Consider the following 20,479-nt stretch of genomic DNA (forward strand, 5'->3'; position numbering starts at 1 on the left):
AGCACTTTGTGGAGGACTGAACTTAAGAGTGATGACCTAGTATATCTGGCAGAAGAAATTTCAATGTAGCGAAGCACTCAAGAGGTGACATGGCTACTTTTAACAGCTTACAATCAGATACTGTAGCAAAGGATTGCCCTAAAGTTGGGATTTGTAATTAAAAGAGGAGAGCATAAAAATTTGGAAAATTTTCAGCTTGGCCATGTGACAGAGAAGGAAAAAGCATTTTCAGGAGAGGAATCCAAAGATGCTGCAGAGGAATCGCTTGTTAGAGAGGTCAACATGACTAAAAGGGAGCCAGGTGCTAAGAGTCAAGACAATGGGAAAAAGGCACTGAAGGCATTTCTGAACTCTTTGAGGTTGCTCCACCCATTGCAGGCCTAGTGACCTAAGAGGACAAAATGGTTTCAGGGGACAGGTCCAGGGCACAGCTGCCCTGAGCCTCCTCAGGATGCTGCCCCCCACATCCTGGTTGCTCCAGCTCCAGCCGTGGCTCAAAGGACCCCAGGTACAGCTTGGGCTGCCACTCCAGAAAGCACAAGCGGTAATTAAGCCTTGGCAACTTCCACATGGTGGTAATCTGTAGGCACTAAGAAGGCAAAAGTGGTGGAGGCTTGGCAGCTTCCACCTAGATTTTAGAGGATGTTTTGGAAAGCCTGGGTGCCCAGGCAGAAGACTGCCACAGGGACAGAGCCTCTACTAGGGCAGTACCTAGTGGAGCTGTGGGAACGGGGCTGCCATTGAGACCCCAGAATTATAAAACCACCAATAATGTGCAACCTTGAAGAAGCCACAAAGACCAGACTCCAACCTATGAGAGCAGTCATGTGGGCTATGCCCTGCAAAGTCATGAAGGCAGGGCTGCTTAAGGCCTTGGGAGCCCAACCCTCACACCAGTGTGCTCAGAATGTAGGACATGGAGTCACAGGAGATTATTTTGGAGTTTTAAGATTTGCTGTCTGCCCTGCTGGGTTTTAGACTTGCATGGGGCTGTTACCCCTTTCTTTTAGCCAATTTCTCCTTTTTGGAATGCGAATGTTTACCCAATGCCTGTACAAGAATTGTCTCTTGGAAGTAAATAGCTCATTTACACGTTCATAGCTAGAAGGAACTTGCCTTGAGTCTCAGATGAGACTTTGGACTTTTCAGTTGATGCTGGAACAAGTTAAGACTTTCAGAGACCATTAGAATGGAATAATTGCATTTTATATGTGAGACAGACATGAATTTTAGGGAGCCAAGTGCAGAACGCTATAGTTTGGATATTTGTCCCCTCAAACCTCATACTGAAATTCGATTTCCACTGTTGAGGGTAGAACCTAATGGGAGGTGTTTGGGTCGTGGGGACATATGTCTCAGGAATCCCTTTAGGGTGGGTAAGGCAAGTGAATTCTCACTCTATTAGTGCCAGTGAGAGCTGATTGTTAAAAACAGCCTAGGACCTCCCCTATCTCTTGCTTCCCCTCTGACCACAGCACACACTAGCTCCCCTTCACCTTCCAACATGAGCGGAAACAGCCTGATGCCCTCACCAGAAGCAGATGCTGGCGCCATGCTTCTTGTACAGCCTGCAGAACAATGAGCCAAATAAACCTCTTTTCTTTATAAATTACCCAGCCTCAGGTATTCCTTTATAACACTAAATGGACTAAGACACTATCTAATATTATACTATTTATTTATCTGAAAATGAAAAATAAACAGAGACAAAGTATTTCCAGTGAAACAGAGATGTCTGGAAATCTATCAACATTCCCAATATTAACTGAGTAAAATACTCAACCTGCTAATAAAATTTAAAATCATAATTTTTAGAGATGTATGAAATGCATTTTCTAATTTACTTCAGAGCCTTTACAACTACATTTGGCTTTAATTCATATTTTGTCTCATTTTTAACAAAAGAATCACAACAAATATACTGCAGCTATGAATAATAAATAGAAATATCCATCTCCCCTGTCTAATTAAAAAGCCTAAATCTGAAAATGTCTATGGCCTTTGACTAGCAGATACTTTTAGCCAAAGGCTGATACTTAACTTCTAAGTCCACAGTTACACTAATAATGCAACAAATGGTGTCAATAAATAATACTGCCAGGAGCACCAAAGGTTCTCATAAGTAAATCAGTGTATCAGAGTCCCCAGATGCCTATATATTAAACAGCCAGTAAAACTCAGCATTTGCATTACCATGGGTTACCATTACTCATTTAAACATCATTTCCCAAGCTCCAAACTGGGACACTACTTTTATGACTTTACAAATTTATCTGTGATGAAGAGAGAGAATTCAAAGTCATATTTCTTTAGGAATGTAGAACACCACCAGATATTAATCAACTCTACCTAAAAGGCTTTGTTAAAGCAAGGATATTCATCTCTCATCATCAGCTAATATTTACTGAGTGCCTATAGGGCATATGGTACAAGTCACCTACAAGGATGGGCTCTAAAGGGTGTATTAGTCAAAAGTAGAAAATGCTGTTGTTACTCTATGAAATATACATGAAATCTGACAATATTTTCTACTGAGCTCTACTTACACATACATAAGTAAGGTGCCTGTGTTTCTTTGAATCAGCAGGGAGTGTTTACCTTTAACCCTCACTCACCAGACAACAGCTGTTCTTCTCTTCAAGTATTGACAAGACTGTGCAATAGTATTTGAAAAATATGACTGCTGAATATGCTTTATTGTTACAGGACAGTAAGGGATCAATTCATTTAAAAAGCCTCGATTTATTTTAGAAGAAAAGTATAATCATGCTGTTTAAATTAATAGTCAACTCTTTAGATCAGTCAATATAAAGGGTAGTGTAAAACTGTACTGAGGACTTTTACAAAAAAAAAAAAAAAAAAAAAAAACCCTGGAAAACTTCAGATGCTTTGGCATTTTAAAAATTATAAATATGGGACAGAGCAAGACCTTGTCTCTAAAAGACAAAAAAATTATAAACTTGGTTATGGCCCAGTGCAACTATGGCCTTATTCTGAATGCAAGAGGGAGAAAAAAATTTGCTGAATTTAAGGTATAGGATTATTTACTGTTCTTTGTTTTGAGTTACTATATTTTAGATTTCATGATTCTGCCAAAGGCATATGATTATATGTGAGAGAAATCTAATTTAATCATTAATGAAAATGAAATTGGATCTACTCAACAGCAACCCCAATAGAAGGAGAGTAAAATTTTTGGTTGATCCTGTTCGCTGGTGGCTTTCTTTGTGGGCTCGTAATAAATAAGAAATGAGAAATGTACTTACCACAGCTGGAGCTACACTGTGACAGCTGCTAAGGAATGGAGGCTGACCAGATATTTCAGCCTGGGTCCAATCTGCCTTGCTCATGTAACTTGCCAAAAACTGATAGTAAGAATTGCTTCTGGCTGACATCCTTGGCCACCAATAAAGGATAGTATTCAAATTAACCCTACAAAAGCTTTTAAAAACCCAAAGCAAAGTTAAGTTACCAGAATTGACAACATTTTTGACAATATATTAATATTTTCATGATTTTTTTATATATTATAAAACTGTAATACAATTGTTTATATTAAAAGTTTACATAGATATGCTTTTTCTAGTCAGTCCTCAAAAATAATAAATATCAACTCTTATGAAAGACTGCAGATGCATTTGTTTATTTGTTTCTTTTCTTTTTTTATGGAACACTTTGCAAATTTTCGTGTCATCCTTGCACAGAGCCCATGCTAATCTTCTGTCTCTATATTGTTCCAATTTTAGTATATGTGCTGCCAAAGTGAGCATGGCATTTCCTTCTTAACAAAAGCAGTGAGATTATTTTCAAACCTAAACATACTGTTCGTTCTGATTTTACAATGATGTGAACAGAATTAGGGTCTATCCACCATCACTCTATACCCGACATTCATTCAACAGATATTTCCTGAACAACTACTGTTTGACATGGATGAAAAAACTAAGTAAAAAAAGATACAGTTCCTGTCTTCAAGGAGCTCACTGACTAATGATGATGTGCTAAGAACAGTGTTCTGATTGCTAGAGCTTCACAGAGGGGTGCCTAACCCAGCAGGGGCAGGAGGTGAGATGGGTCAGAGAAAGCTTCCTGGAGATGCTTTAAAAGTTTCTAATTTACTATTTACAAATTCTACCTAAACCTTATCTGCCATAATGGAGTCTCTCTTTCCTATACTAATTGGTATGTTTTAGGTAACTCTAATCTGTAGTCTTTAAAAGAAACCACATTCTCTTGGTGCAATTAAAAGATGTTAAAGGAAAAGGAATTTCAAAAACAATTTTTTTTGCAAGAAGTGATCTTTTCTAACCTCTCAGTGCATATTGTCTTAGAACCACAAAGAAGCTCCAGAAGAGCTTTCTATTATTTCTCTACATCTTATCCTGTGATGCTCTTCAATCATTTTAGATATAGAAGAGAGACAAATAGGCAATGTGGAGAATAAACCTGGCTCCTCGGATTACAAAACATCTCACACTCTTTCCAGACAAAGAGCTTGCGGTATAATCTGCTGAAGAACACTAGAAAAATTCAAATCACTCCTTAACAAACTTTTCAAACTGTAGGAAAATAAGGAAACTACCATAGAAAACATAGTGGTATGCCCACCAGTATAATGACTATGCTGCTTTTCCTTTGTCTGAGAAAAAATATTAACCCATTTTTTTGTTGATGGCTACTAAATTAAACTTGTTGCAGTTCATAAGGGATAGAAAGAAAAATAAAGGAGGGACATCCATATTATTGGCTATTTTTGATAACCTCCTTTTCCTAGATATTTTTATGCTATCCAAAAAGACTCAGTCAGAGGCAGGACTTCCTATGCATGTCAGCCCTCCTGTCACCCTGAGATTCCCATCACCGTCCTGCATTGTTCTTGTACTGTGTTTGCCGTCACATCAGCAGAATTTAAGCTTCATGGATATAGAGAACCTGTGGCTCAGAAAATAAAACGGCTGTCCAAGGTCAGATAGCCAGTCAGAGGCAAAATAGGTATTAGTTTCTATGTCTGCTACTTCCTTTATTCTTCAGATTTTTAACCAGAAAAAGTCTCTAGTCCCCAAAGTCAAGAATAAGAATACAACCAAATCTATTTTGCTCTGAATTTCTCTAATATCTGAGCTTCACTTCGTTAATTTAAAAACAATCCAAAGCTTCAAATTATATCTTAACGTTGAAAAAATTTCCATTTTTGTGTATTAGTCTTTTATGTCATTAACATTTCACATTCTGTATGACCCTTAGCAATACACAGTTTTAAAATCTGGACCAAATCACAGAGAATGAGAGTATCTTATTTTTTTATACCAACAGAGGGAAGGAAAAAAATGGTGAGGTAGTATCTCTCTCTTGCCCACCTAAACATTAAAGAAATATATTAAAATCCCACTCACAGAATTTCAAGAGGACATAATTCAAAGGATAATAATAAATGCAAGTCACTAAGAGTTGACATTTCGATGACCTAAGCTTGTTGTATACTGTACCTCCGCTCATGTCTACTGACATCCAAGAGTAAACCCTAAGGGAGTTGTTTTGAGTGAGGGTTTCTGTATGTCTCTTTGAATAGGAATACAAAGTGACAGAAAAATAACTCAAAATTGCTATAAAATGAATGGTATTTCCAAATGCGCAAGCAAACAACATGCACTTTAATGTAACACATTTCTTCTTATTTGGCAGTAAGTTAAAACATATGTTGTTTGAAGTTTATATAAAATGGATGAAAAGGTGTTATTTGTGTTAAAAATGAAACCAAATTACTAAGTGGTTTAAAATCCATGGCTTTTATTATCCAAATGTAGCCAGTTAAAAGTAATGTCACTTGAAGAGTAAAAATAAATTAGGGTTAACAGTTACTGGTTTGCTTGGGTTTTTTTTTTTTTTTGATGACGGAAATAAATGAAGTAAAAACCTTCAAAAATATGCACTTAGTCATTACAATTTCATAATTTTCTTTAACGCAATTCCAAAAAACAAACAACAAAGAAATTTAGTTACCCCTTAAAATCAAGTACAAATATTTTTTTCCTGAAGGCTTTTTCTTCTATGAATTACCAAAGAAAGAGCTGTCAAAAGCTTAGTCACACTTCAAAAAGGAAAAGTCAATGGCAGCAGGTAAAAATCAGGTGGTCAAAAACGTCCTCATCAACTTGCCCTGAGAAAAAAAAATCTCATGAAAAAGAAAAACAACAAAAAGCACAAATCACTATTATCAAATAATTTTTTTAACCATCAGCAGTTTGATTAGCACTTTGCAAAACAAAAACAAGAGAACATACTCTGAATTGTTTCGACTCGAGAGAGAGAGAGAAAGAGAAATGATTTTCAAATGGGTTGCAAGAGAGGTTTAGAATTAAAACTTAAAAACAAAAAGTTTTGTTACTTTGTTTTCAAATAGAGAATATACAGAGATATTTGCTTCTTAGGCCTATGTTACCTGGCACAGGTGACTTTCTCCTAAAGTCATTACAACTTATTTAAGATTTAAAGTAAAGTCATTTTTTATCTGTTAACCACTGCTTAATACAGTATGTCCCCAAAAGATCACGTAACTTAGCCCTAATAAATAAAATCAAAGAAACATGTTCTGCCACAATAAACCCTTAAAGTAGGTATAAATGCCTTAAGAAAAAAACCTATATTTTTAAGTACTCTATTAAAGAACTTTATCTGGTGGGCATGGTGGTATATGCCTGATCCCAGCTACTTGGGAGGCTGAGGTGGGAGGATCACTTGAGACCAGGAGTTTGAGGCTGCAGTGAATTATGATGACTCCACTGCATTCTATCCAGGGTGACAGAGTGAGACCCTGTCTCAAAAACAAACAAAAAACAAACAACAACAAAAAATATCCCATTTTTAAATAAAAAATATTTTGTCATGAATTGTATCGTAATCACTGATTGGCACTAACAATGAACCGAGCAGTGAAGAAGGGCCAACCCACAAACCAACATAGTCAATGACATTGGGTCCAAGAAAGATTCATCAGAGATGTCATCATAATAGTGTTCTGGCCCTCAGTTAAGTTGGCCACATACACTCTCAGATGCAAAACATCTTAGTTATATTACATCCAAGATTTTTTTTTAAATTTTTAAAACATTTTTTACATTATGTTTTTTTATTCTTATCTGGAAATAAGAGTCGTTGAGAAACTTGGAGTACTTCAGAACCTTTACAGTTTAATATTGTCCCTACTGACAAGTATCAACCATCACAAAATAGGAAAATAAAAATATATCATTTAAGTTTATGAAAGCTGATAATTTTAAGTGGAAATACACTATTAACCATAGACTAAGCTTCATTTTCAAATATGATCTGCTTTTGTTAACATTTCAACTAAATGTTAGAGGATATTAGTGAATATTCTTCTTTATTTTCACATGCTAGCATTCTATAGGTCTTGAATTTGAAAATCTACTGGCTGAAGCAGAATTACTTCATGGAGGAAGATGTAGTGTCAAGCCTTAGAATAGGTGACAAGTGAAGCCACTGGAGAACCACTGTATTAAGAACTGTGGCAATTTCTAAGTTAAAGGGCCTATGGTCTTCTGTCTATCCATTTGAATGCACAAAATGATGAAATTCAAGGACTTACATCCATTTCACACATCTCGTCCCAGGACACAGATTGTGTCTATGATTGCCTTCACACAACAGCCAATACAAAAGAAGAATTTCATTTGTCTTCACTCCAGTTGTCTGGTTTTGATATTGTCATTAAACAATTAATATTTGTTGTATGATATAGACATCTGTTCTTATGAATCCAATGTCAAAACTTCATTTTTAAAAAACACAGTAAATTTGACAGAAAGCATACCAATGGTAAAAATATGAAATTCAAGCCTGACTTCTCTATTTGATTATAATTATCATGATAGTACATATTTCAACTTTATACAGTAAAAGGAACACCAAAAACACTTGAGAAGTTATTACTTACAATGACTTTGCTATAAAGTTCTTTCTTAGTTGTAAATTATTTAAGAGCAATTTCAAAATATAACTATAATCTATGTTATCAGGAAAAAAGAACTGATTTCACATTTTTTATACAGTAACTTCAAGATGCACACACTGTTACTTTGAGAAAAGTGATTTGTTCTAGAACCAGGAATACCAAGCCTTTTCAAGTTTCTATTTTATTGTAAAACTTAACTACAACTACAACAAAAGGCAAGTGCCTACAAAAGGGTCCCAATTCCTTCATCCTAATTTTCAGTGCTAACAAGAATTAGATATTTCAAAATGATCAAATCTATCTATAAAATAGTTAAAACATAGCTGAGCACCTCTTGTGTTATGAACAACTGACTTACAAACATTCATTCATGTGCTTATTTTATTAAGTACCAGGCACTGCTAGGCACTGGAATTTGAATTGTAAACAAGACAATGTCACTCCCTCAGGAAGCTTACAGTGTCTTGGAGATACACCCAGAATTGGTGGGAGCATAGCAGAAAAGCATATAGCCCAAACTTACAGACCTGGGAAGACTTTCTGGAAGAAGTAGCATCTGTACTGAGCAACATACGCTCAGGACTCAATGGCTTTAGTTCTCTTACTAAAGCTCTTGGCCTTGAACAATATTCAAGTTCATAATCACTATTCTATGTATGTAAAGAACCACATCTCAAAGAGTCTTGCAACACTGAGACATTCTATGAACAAAGCCAGTACATATTATGAGTTTGTGGCTAAATTAAAAATATTTATCTCATCTGTGAACCACTTTGCCCAAACCAGAAAAAGCTCCTTATCTATGTTCTGGATTGTTCAAAACTAACACTATAGCTTAGTTTTGCCATCCTTTGAACTTTATATAAATGGAATCATATAGTATAGTCATGTGCCACATAATGTTTTGGTCAGTGAAGGACCTAACATATAACAATGGTCCCTTCAGATTATAATAATGTATTTTTACTGTACCTTTTCTGTATTTAAATATGTTTAGATACACATTACCATTTTATAATTGCCTACAGTATTAAGTATAGTAACATGCTGTACAAGTTTGTAGCCTAGGAGCAATAGGATATACACATAGTGTCAGTGTGTAGTAGGCTATACTATCTAGGTTTGTGTAAGCACACTCTATGATATTTGCATGACAAAATCAGCTAATGACACATTCTCAAAATATATCCCCATTGTTAAGTGATGTATAACTATATGTGTTATTTTGAATCTGTCATTTTTTGTTCAACATTGTTTGTGAGATCTGTCCAGGATGCTGTGTGTAGTAGTTGATTCATTTTCTTTGCTTTTATAGTACTCCATTACATGAATAAACCACAATTTGTCTATTTTAATGTTGATGGGTATTTGAGTTATTTCCAGGTTTAGCTGTTAGCAAAAATACTATGAACATTCTTGTATATGTGTTTTGGTACATATATACACACATTTCTGTATGGTCGACTATACCTGAGAATGCAATTGCCAGGAAACAGGGTACATATATGTTCAGTTTTAATAGATACTGTCAAGCATTTTTCCAAAATGGGTTTGCCACTTCCAGCAGTAGTGCATATGAGTTTCAGTTGTTCAACATCCTTACCAACACTTGGTTTTGTCAGTCTTCTTAATTTAAGCCATCTGTTGGAGATGTATTGCTATCTCATTGTGGTTTTCATTTGCATTTTGCTAGTGGCTACTTAGGTCATCTTTTTCTGTTTATTGGCCATTTGGATATAGTGTTTGTGAAGTGCCTGTTTATACCTTTTGCATTTGTGAAACTGTCCTGTTGATTTGTAAGAATTTGCTATATTCTAGAAATAAGTCTTTAGTTATGTGCATTGCAAATACCTCCTCCTACTCTGTAATTTACTTTCTCACTTTCTAAACAGCATCCTCCTGTAACAGAAATTCCTAATTATAATAATGTAAATCAATTTATCAATCTTTTCTGCATATGTTTTTTCCTATTTAAGAAATCTTTGCCTACCTCAGAATCATGAAAATATTCTTATATTTGTGTTAGAAACTTTACTGCTTTACCCTCCACATTTAGATTTATAATCCACTTGGAATTGATATGTGTATATGGTGTCAGATATAAGATCGTGATTTATTTTTTTTGATAAGGCTATCCAGTTGAATCAGAATATTTTATTGAAAATACCACCATCTTCATTGTTCTGCAGTGACACCCATGTTATAAAATCAAGTTTCCACATATGTATGGGTCTATTCTTGGACTTTATTCCATTAGATTTTTATCAATCCTTACACCAAGACCACATTATCTTAATTACTGTAGCTTTATAATAAGCCTTGATATCTGTTAGTGTAAATCCTCCAACTTTCTTCTAGATGATCTTCGCTATTATTGATCCTTTGCATTTCCATATAAATATTAGAATCATTTGTCAATTTCCACAAAGAAAAAAAAACTTTGGTTCTATCCATCTCTTTTTGTTTCTGGTCTGCTAACCATACTTCATCTGTCTCCCTCCCAATAGCCTCAGATCATTTTAGAGTATGCTTTTCCTCATTAGGACTTAGGCACTCATTTCTGCAAAGAAGACATGGGGTACCAGGACAAGGTGTTTCAGAGTAAAGGTTCATGGTATTGCTTTAGGAACACACACTTAGTTCTTAGAAACTTATTCAATCCCTTAGAGATTTTGCAAGAAAACATATTTTTTAAAGAGGCAATTATTCAGACTTCTCTAGAAATACATTTTTATGATAATTGCCAATATCATATACTTTTAAAGTCTCAGGGAACATTCAGAGGTTCCATTCATATCTCCCTTTAAAATCAATGGGAATCACAACATTGTTAGAATTTTACAATGCAAAGGGTCTTCAGGGGTTGCTTCTTTTTTGATTAAGCCAGTTTTACTTGAACATCAGTTTTTAAAATGAATATTTTTTCATATAATTATTTTTGTTTTACATTGAGAACTGCAACACCATTATTTTTCCTTGGAATTTCAGCTACATGATAGCTTTTATATTTCCTTGTGCTCTGAATTCTCAACATCTAAACTTACAAGCAAAATTTAGAAGTACAATGGTCTAAAATTAGAAATCAAGAATTTAGGATCCCAGTTTAGGTTGTGTCATCAAGAATTTATAACTGCTCATATACTAACTTTCTAAACATAAAAGAGTAATTATTTTGCCTATGTTTAATATATTGTATTAACTAGATGACAACCTTAAGGCTAACACAGTCCAATAAACTACAATGGATTTCAGGACAGGGACTGTTGGATTCCTACAGCTTAAAAATAGTAAAGCTCAAAAATTGTGGTTGAATTCATGAGTTATTAATTTTGATTTCATCATTGTCTTACTGAAAGGACATAAGAAAGAGAGACTGAGAAAAAAATATTTAGTTGAATGTAAAGTTGACTTTAAAGAAAGAAGCTAAATTTCACATTCAGCATTGCTGTTCTCATACTGACCGAGAGTGACATAGCCATTTAGGTAAGAGAGTAGATGGGGCTAGTCTCAGGCCTAAAGGGGAAAACGTCCATTGCAGGAACCTTCACTGTATTTTCATACAGTGCTAAGCACATGTCTTGCCCACAGCATGCATGCTATATATACTTGTTGATTTGATTTGAGAGCACTCAAAGCTATAGCATTAGCATTATAATTGTTTATGATATAGTTGGTGCCTTTTTAGGAAATGCTAACTTTAAGCAGACCCTGATTTTATATGCCCATGGTTCAGAAGGCCCCTTTTCTGGGTCATGAGACTAGATGCACGTGAAGACAATATGGATTCCACGAAGGAAGAGAATAATTTCCCCCATTTGCTGGAATACCTGGAATGTTTATGATACTAATTTAACTTTTAAATCATCATTCTCTGCTCTACAGAAAGAAACATGCTCATTAATAATATCCAACATGGATTTTACAGAATTTGGGGCCTATAAAAAGAGGGCTCCCCTAGGGTAAATGATAAGACCATTTCTAGGATCCAGGAATTTGTAGGTCACTCAGAGAAAAGGCTGCTTGAAGTCCTCATTTTTAAAAAATTATTTCATTTATTTATTTATTTTAGTGACGGATTTGACTTTGCCACCCACGCTGGAGTGCAGTGGTGTGAACATAGCTCACTGCACCCTCCAACTCCTGGGTTCAAGCAACCCTCCTTCCCCAGCCTCTAGAGTAGCTAGGACTACAGGCACACACCACCACACTCGGCTAATTTTTTCTTTTTTGTAGAGATGGAGTCTCACTATGTTGCCCAGGCTGGGCTCGAACTCCTGGCCTCAAGCAATCCTCCCACCTCAGCCTCTCGAAGTGCTAGGATTACAGGTATGGGCCATGGCACCCAGTTGGCCCTCATATTTTAAATTATCTACTCAGAATAGAACTTTGTTTATGTAATAATATTTTACCTAATGTTTATAAGTAAATATCTTTACTTAAACGTGTAGAATTAGTATTAACAAACTCATTTATCTGGAACCCAGGTAACCAGAAAGCTCAATCATTATCAAATTCTTTCCCCCAACAAGCAGGACTCTATAACAGTAATAGATACTCATGATAATAATCATAGGCCTCCTAACTAATTTTTTTTAGAAACAATTATTTTTAGTGTATGTTTAAAATTAAGTTTATTTTACTATATCCTAATGCTTACAAAACTGGTCACATATACCACATGTATATATGGATAATAGGTTAAACAGAAAATTCTATTAGTGAGAAAATTGCATTCACCACCCATTACATAGAATCAGAGGTTTATTGTATGTGCTGCTTTCTCAAATTCAGGCATATCAGTCACTATACTCCCTATCCTGAAATGCCTTTCTCTCTCAGTCTATTACACTATTCTCTAAGCCCTAAAAGTGCCCTCAAAATATGCAAGTTAATCTTATCCTAACCTTTCAAACACATCCGCAGTTTCTGTGAACATCTTTTAGGTAATATTTTACTAATATAAAAGTTTATTATTGGGATGTCAAATGCATATTCATTTTTAAATAGAGCAGCAGATTTTTAATTATAAGGAATTGAAACTCCTAAAACTTGGGTTTAAATGAGTTTAAACTGCACAAGCTTAACAAAATATCCCATTTTCCCCCATATTTATAATACCTAAAATATTTTTTACTTCATTTTTTAAACTACATGCATTTTAATTGCTGAAAACAACTCTAAGCTTTCATAATATCTGATTCATCAAAAGCTTTTTCAGTCATCAAAATATTTTACTTACACATATAAACGTCAACTTTAACATTAGGGAATATCTTACTAAATAGCAATATAAATTCACTGAAGGACATGTATCATTTTACTAAAATATTTTGTAACATTTACAAATTAGAGAAAAGTGATCATCCTTATATGTTTACAGTTTACATAAGAAACTAACATAAATTAATTTTAACATAAGGTTCTGAAAGAATTGCAAAATGATTATGCAATTTATTTTGTGGTATCTTGGTGCTTAAAATATTTTCAAAGAGAAGACAGGCATAATGCTTGCAGATAACCTAAGGAGCCTTATCTTAAGTGATGGATTTTTGCTATTTGGCTAGCTATGAAAAATATGTTAAAAACAAAAGCAAGGACAAAAAATATATATTTGCATATAATTAAATTGTCATGCCATCAAAAATAGATTTTATGTTAACATATACTGAAAGTATTTAAATATAAATTGATTTGTATTTTTGCGCCAATTAGCTGCTTTAAAAACAATATTGTTTGTTAAGTAGTAGACAATGCACAATATAACAATTAAGAGCATATAAGATTCCTAGCAAACTTTTTTGCTTTTATATTATAATATTGTTTCCATTCATACTCACCAACTGGGATATGGAAGTATATGCAACACCCATCATTCTTTATGAAAAGATCATTCTGAAGGTAAAGTTTAATAAGTGTTAATTTGTATATAGATGATAGAGGGGTATAGGCATGCATCTACTGTTTGTGTGATCCAAATGTTCCACAACCCAAAAACCTACATTTCCTTTAGCTACAAGTAATGTATATATGTATCTCTGTGTATGATATGTATAATGCATATAAATATGTATGTTTTAATTTGCAATAGTTCAATAATTCATTTAATAGATTTAGATTAGTTCCAAAAATTATGATTCAACAGTTTAAAATGTTTCTAATTAAATAGATCAGATCCAAAAGAATAACAGTTTAATCTATTCCCTTCAGAAAATATTAAGATATTCATATATTGCAGTTGGTTTACTATTCTGTTATCTCAAATGGTAAATAAATAAAGAGAACGTAGTCTTTCTGAAATAAAAAAAAGATAGGATTCTCATACTTTCATATTATTTTGAATAAATTATCATGTTAAAGTTTCTGGATAATTAATTTGAACTAAAAAAACAAGGGTTGCTGAATTTCTGAATAAACATTTCCATAGGTAGGCTTAACTCTATTTTGACTTGAACCAAAAAATTAGTTTCATTTAGGATTTTACAACTCTCTGAATTAAACAAAATAATTATCATGGAAAAAATTTTTAAATAATCACTTCAACCATTAAAATGGAATGAATGACAATCCTTATACCTAATGTGGAGTTTATTCTGGATGGGTGGAAAGTGTATGCGTGTATGTGTGTGTGTGTGTGTGTGTGTGTGCGCGCGCACACACAAGTAACCTGCCAAAGTGAGGAGGACTCTGCTTCCTCTCAGAAGCAAAAGGTAAGTTGCTCTAAGGGTATGGTACCTACTTCTTTAGTTCTGAGTCACCTAACAGACACTACAGTATTATTCAAAAATCCTTTTTCTTAAAGACAGTGACAAAAATCACTCTTTCATAGGTGCTACAATTTGGCCCAAAGCCTCTAGAAGTTGAATGGCAATGTTAAACCATTAACCACTCAGCTCCTGAACATGAGGAAAATTATGCTTGTACAGCAGCTAAGATTTCCTTCTCAAGACTGTAGCAGCAGTCAAAATTAACAACGGATTACTCTTGCAATTGGGGCAGAGGGCTGGGGGTGGGAAGGAAAAGGGGAAAAAAACTTTCTATCATATCTTTCCCTAAGATTACCTAAAGATTTATACTTCATAATGTAACACCATAAAATATGGCTAACACTTGTTTGGGGACACGATTTCAAGTGCAAAATAGAACTTAAAAGAAAGATAAGCTACTTAAATCTTAAAAGGGAAATTAAAAATTAATGGTAATTTTCTCATGTATCACATTTCAAAGAAGAGCCCTTACAGTATAAAGATCCCATGAGTTCATGACAGCTTTATTCTTAGACCCACAAGTCGAGCTATTGTTATGCTCTGAAACTGTAGGAACTGCTGCCACCTATAGGATCTACACGATAATGGCAGTGTTTTACTCAGCAGTACCTTCTATTGGGGACAGAAATGTGCTGAATGTGTAAGCACTTTTCTTAACAGCAGGTGGCCTCACTTTTGCTACAGATTTACCTCAAAGGCGTTGGTTTAAAAGCTTTTTCATGTTTTGTAAAATAAACTCCAACTTCTGCCTGAATCTAAAGTTGCTAGGTGATCTGAGATAGAAAAAAAAAAAAAAAAACCCACATCTTGAACTCTGCAAATTGACTTCCATAAACAGTTTCACAAAGTTGTTCCTCAGTTGCTAATCTGATGTCAATGCCATGCTGTACCAACCAGGCCACAAAAGAGAGAGGTATTCTGCTGAGATTCACTGCATAGGGGAGAAATTAAGGAAAGTGTTTATTGAGTGTAAAATGCCAGTTACCACAATTAGTCCCATATTCCTGGAATTTACTATACTCTATAATGAAGGAACTATAAAGCTGACAGTTTCTTGGGGTATTCTTAGGTAATTATTTTGTTTGTTTTTTGAGACAGGGTCTCTTCTCTGTTGCCTGGGCTGGAGTGCAGTGGCATCATCATAGCTCGCTGCAACTTCAAACTACTGGACTTAAGCGATCCTCCTGCCTCAGCTTCCCAAGTAGCTGAGATTATAGCCATGCACCATCACTCCCAGCTGATGTTTTTCTTTTTTGTAGAGACAGGGTCTCACTATGTTGCCCAGGCTGGTCTCAAACTCCTGCTCCCAAAGTGCTAAGATTACAGGAATGAGCCACCACGCCCAGCTAAGGTTATACATTTTTAAAGATGTTTACTGTTGAGGATTCATAACCTCAAACTCTTAAAGGTAGCAGCAGCATGTACCAAAGACACCAGCATAATTTTCTTGGAAAGAAAAACAATCAACTTTCATATCTTTCTGTTGTAACCATCAGAAAGTTTCCCTTTGGTTTTATTCTGCTCATATTAATTAAAATAGCGAATGCCTTTATCATTGTTAAAGATTTGAGAGCATTTTATATGTTAACAAATAAAAGGTATTATAACCAAGGGCAGAAGTCAGGATTTCAGCATATTCAGAAGCCAAGGTAAAGTAGGCCTGCAAACCAATGAAAATCTTGTAACAGAAAATCACTCAGAGTCAAGTAGCACTCATACTATGAAAATAAATATTGTGTACTATACTGTCATACACATGCCATCATCTGATGATATTACAAATGCTAAATATTAAACCTCTATCTGTAATCATAACAAATGACAAGAAAACAAATAGACTTAGGATAAAACAAGGAACCAAAATCATATCCAATCCAATGCTGTAAAAAAGCAAATATTATTGAAATGTTGGCTACTCCTGAAATATCAGGTGAATATTTTAAAATTTAGCCAACTAACCAGATATTCATCATGTTTCTGTAGAAAAAAATTTAGGATTTGTTTTTAAGTATTATTCAGATCGTTGGTCACATAATCACAGATCCCTAGGAAATATTTAATATACACTGCCTTTTATTTTTACACATTAAATCTATGGCACATATAGGTATTTTTAATGGTCAATGAAACAAATTGTCATTGCAGCCTTACATAGGCCGTTGACATTGAGAACTGTACACGGAGGAAGTACCATTCATCCCTTTGTGTGAGGAAGCTTTGGTAATTCCATGAGTTCTCATACTACTGCCTTTCATCTGTGACCAGGCTTAGCTCATACCTGCACCATGGTGAATATGCTAATATTCCTGAATTTAGGTCTATCATCTTCATTTTTTTTTTTTATACATCTTTACATGTCTGGCCTGGCACCATCTTCTTCAAATGACTATTCTGTGCTACTGACAAAAGCCCTGATGGACTTTCAAGTCCTTTCATAGTTAAGAAATAGCAGCTAGGCAAAGGGAACGCATAGAAGTAGCTTAATATGCTGAATCAAAAATGTACTATCCCCTTAGAATTCTAGATAACTGGGCTTTGTCTTTAATCTACACTTTTGAGTTTTTATAATTTTTTTTCTAGCTACTTACATAAGTTATCTTTAAATTGTTGACTGAATTATTACAGTTTAGGCTTTTCGGCTTTAAGTTGTTTTATCAATTTCCAAACCAGGGTGGGGAAATAATGGTTTAAAAATAGTTTTTATTTGTAATAGGGTTAAGCAAATTTATTTGATATATAATTATGTATAAATAACATCATTCTACTGAAATTAAAATACCAGCCCTATAAAGATCCACTAGCTCTCAGGGTGGATACATGTATATACTATAATTCTGGGCTTCTCCAAACTTTACGATGGCATCATGGCTTTACCCTACTGTGAAGTGCATTTTATTAGATCAAATCTCCAAGCTCCTATTAACTCAATAATGAACTATAGCAAACTGGACTTTTATTGTGTGTTTTAAAAAAGATGGTGATTAGATATATAGACAGATATAATTGTATGTGGCAATACATTTCTACAGTGTTTTTCAAATTGTTTAAATAATTTTTTATTTTCCTAAATTCTCTATATCCTCCCTGTATTTCTCAGAGTCTATGATCCAGAACTACATTTGATATAATTGTACAAAAACTTTTGTGCATATTAGGCATCTACCCAAAAGAGCAAAAGACATTCCATAGTAAAGACATGGGCACCCAAATGTTTATGGCAGCACAATTCACTATTGCAAGGATGTGGAATCAACCCAAGGGCCCATCGATTCATGAGTGGATTACTAAAATTTGGTATATGTATACAATGGAATATTACTCAATTATAAGAAATGACAGTGACCGAGCACCTCTTATATTTTCCTGGATAGAGCTTGAGCCCATTATCCGAAGTGAGGTATCTCAAGATCAGAAGAATAGGCTCCACATGTACTCGCCATCAAATTGGCACTGACTGATCAACACTATGGTGCTCACAAGGTAGTAATATTCTCCAGGGATTAGGGGGTTTGGGGGGTAAACTCACAACTAATGGATGCAGTGAGCATTGTAGAGGGGAAGGGCACGCCTCTAATCCTTGCTTGGGTGAGGCAAAGACATAAAATGTAACCAAAATGTTCGTACCCTAATAATATCCTGAAATTTAAAAAAAAAACTTTTGTGCATTACTTCAGTAATAATCCATTTGCATAATAATAATAGCTATGATATAGTAAGTACCCACCACGTATCATATGCTATGTGCTTTTTACTCATAAGCGTTGATTGCTAGACCAACTGTGCAAGATAATATCTCCATTTTACAGATGAGGAAACTGAAGGACAGGGAAATTAAGTGGCTTGCCCAAGACTACTAGGTCTGTGGACATAAATTAAGTGGTCTTTCCATTAAGCAACTGTGAATATAATTTAACCAAATTCCTCCCCCGCCCCCCCCAAAATACTGAGCATCTGCTAAATGGAACACATGCTAAAAAATTTTTTGCACAAAATAATTTAGTTTATAAAATTGGGTAGCTCAAAATTCTTAAAAAATACCTGAAGTACTATTAAAACCTGAATGTGATGAGATTTAACATTTCTCTTATATTCTTGATACACATTAATATTAAGGCACAATAAAATGAACACATTCCACAGCAAGAAAAGGATTCAGCAGCTAGAGAATGTAAATAGTTGATGCTACAAAGTCATTTTGTATCCCATTTTAAAAACATTGCAATATGCAAACCTGTAGAAGGACCCCACATTGATAATGAATGGGATGTTTTGAATTTGCAATATTCTTTACCTTTAAGAAATTAATAATCTCCTACTTCATTTTTTTCCAACAACATACTTTTACCACTTTTGTAGTGTCTTCATTTTGAAAGCACTTGGAATAAACAATTTAAAAACTGTAATTTTCTTTGTAGGTGCAGCATTAAATTGCAATATCAACTCAAGCACCAAAGAACTACAGTGCTACCCTAAGGACAAAAGGCATTTTAGATGTCTTAAATATATTATGAGGAAGGCTTTTCCTTAAATCATCAAGCAAGGTAACCTCATTCTTTTCTTTTATATAGTGACTTAGCCCTGTTTCACACAAAAATCAAATGCAATGACATTTCAGTTACCACACATTATGTAATATGAAACAAAAGATTTCAAAGGATATCCTAAAGCTTCAGTTTTAAGGGACATAGCTAGGTGAGCAGATGGTTCTCAGAGAGCGCAGTCACAGACTATTTCCCCTTCAGAATATTCCTAAACGATGATGCATTTTGATTTGAAGGGAACTGTTCATACGCCCACCATATGTTTCTAGTAAATCAAAATTGAAATGAGATCATGCATAAGGTTTTTTGAATGAAATTCCCCTTTAAAATACTGAGGTATCCAACCATTCTCTGCCTTTTGGGGGCCATCCTTGTAATATATACGATGTTGCTAATTCTGCTTTGGGCACACCAGTTGCTGCTTTCAAAAATTTCTACCTATTCTTACCTGTTTAAAAACCCTTACTTTTCAAATAAGGCCCAACCTCTATTCCTTTATTCAAGACAACAACTCCTGCCATTTACTAAGAGTTTCCTTTTGTTTTTGTTAAGACTTCATTTATCTACTTTAAAATTTAAATCAGGTATTAATAAAATTTATTAAACGCTCGAGGAGATACAAAAAAATACAGAACATGGTGGATATTAAACCAATGCCACATGCTACAGGAGAATTACATTTTGGCTCTTTTCAACTATCTTATTTTGGTAAATACTGGAATCAAGTTTGTTCAAATAATAATAATAATACAATCCTGAGACACATCTATCACTATTTCTCAAGTCTCTTTTATCATTATTGTGCCTGGCCAGTCTTTCACATTGCATGTCATAAATATTACTCAGTTCTATGCACCAGCCACTGAAAAGGCAAAATTATTATAATAGTTTGAGGAGCTTATATTTTAGCAGAGTGGAGAGCAAACATGGAAATAGAGAATTTCAATACAGAGGGCTTCAATGCATCTACAGTGGTGTTAGTACAGCTAATAGAGATATCACACAATGTTATTGGGAATACAGAGGAGGAGTACTTGGTCCAACATGGTGAGGAATGTCAGGAATAATATCCAGCACAATTGTTTGGTAAATTTGAATCTGAAAAGAAGCAGTCACTGCCTTAGAGATTTGAGGTCTAGCTGGGTTGACAGACACAAAGGAAGTAAATAGTAACAGAAGGATTTCTATGTTGACCAGGTTAT

The 20,479-nt window shown here is 34.6% G+C and overlaps 1 protein-coding gene and 1 non-coding gene across 2 annotated transcripts in view; both read right to left on the reverse strand.

Annotated features, from left to right (window-relative positions):
* The window catches only part of CAMKMT (calmodulin-lysine N-methyltransferase), a 326,819-nt gene that overhangs the window by 218,508 nt on the left and 87,832 nt on the right, over positions 1 to 20,479 (reverse strand). The gene's annotated exons all lie outside the window — the stretch shown is intronic.
* On the reverse strand, positions 3,660 to 3,770 carry LOC138400404 (U6 spliceosomal RNA). Its single transcript, XR_011236297.1, has one exon. It is a non-coding gene; the product is annotated as a U6 spliceosomal RNA (small nuclear RNA).

The sequence above is a fragment of the Eulemur rufifrons genome, chromosome 19 (assembly GCF_041146395.1).
Source record: "Eulemur rufifrons isolate Redbay chromosome 19, OSU_ERuf_1, whole genome shotgun sequence".
NCBI classification, from domain to species: Eukaryota; Metazoa; Chordata; class Mammalia; order Primates; family Lemuridae; genus Eulemur; species Eulemur rufifrons.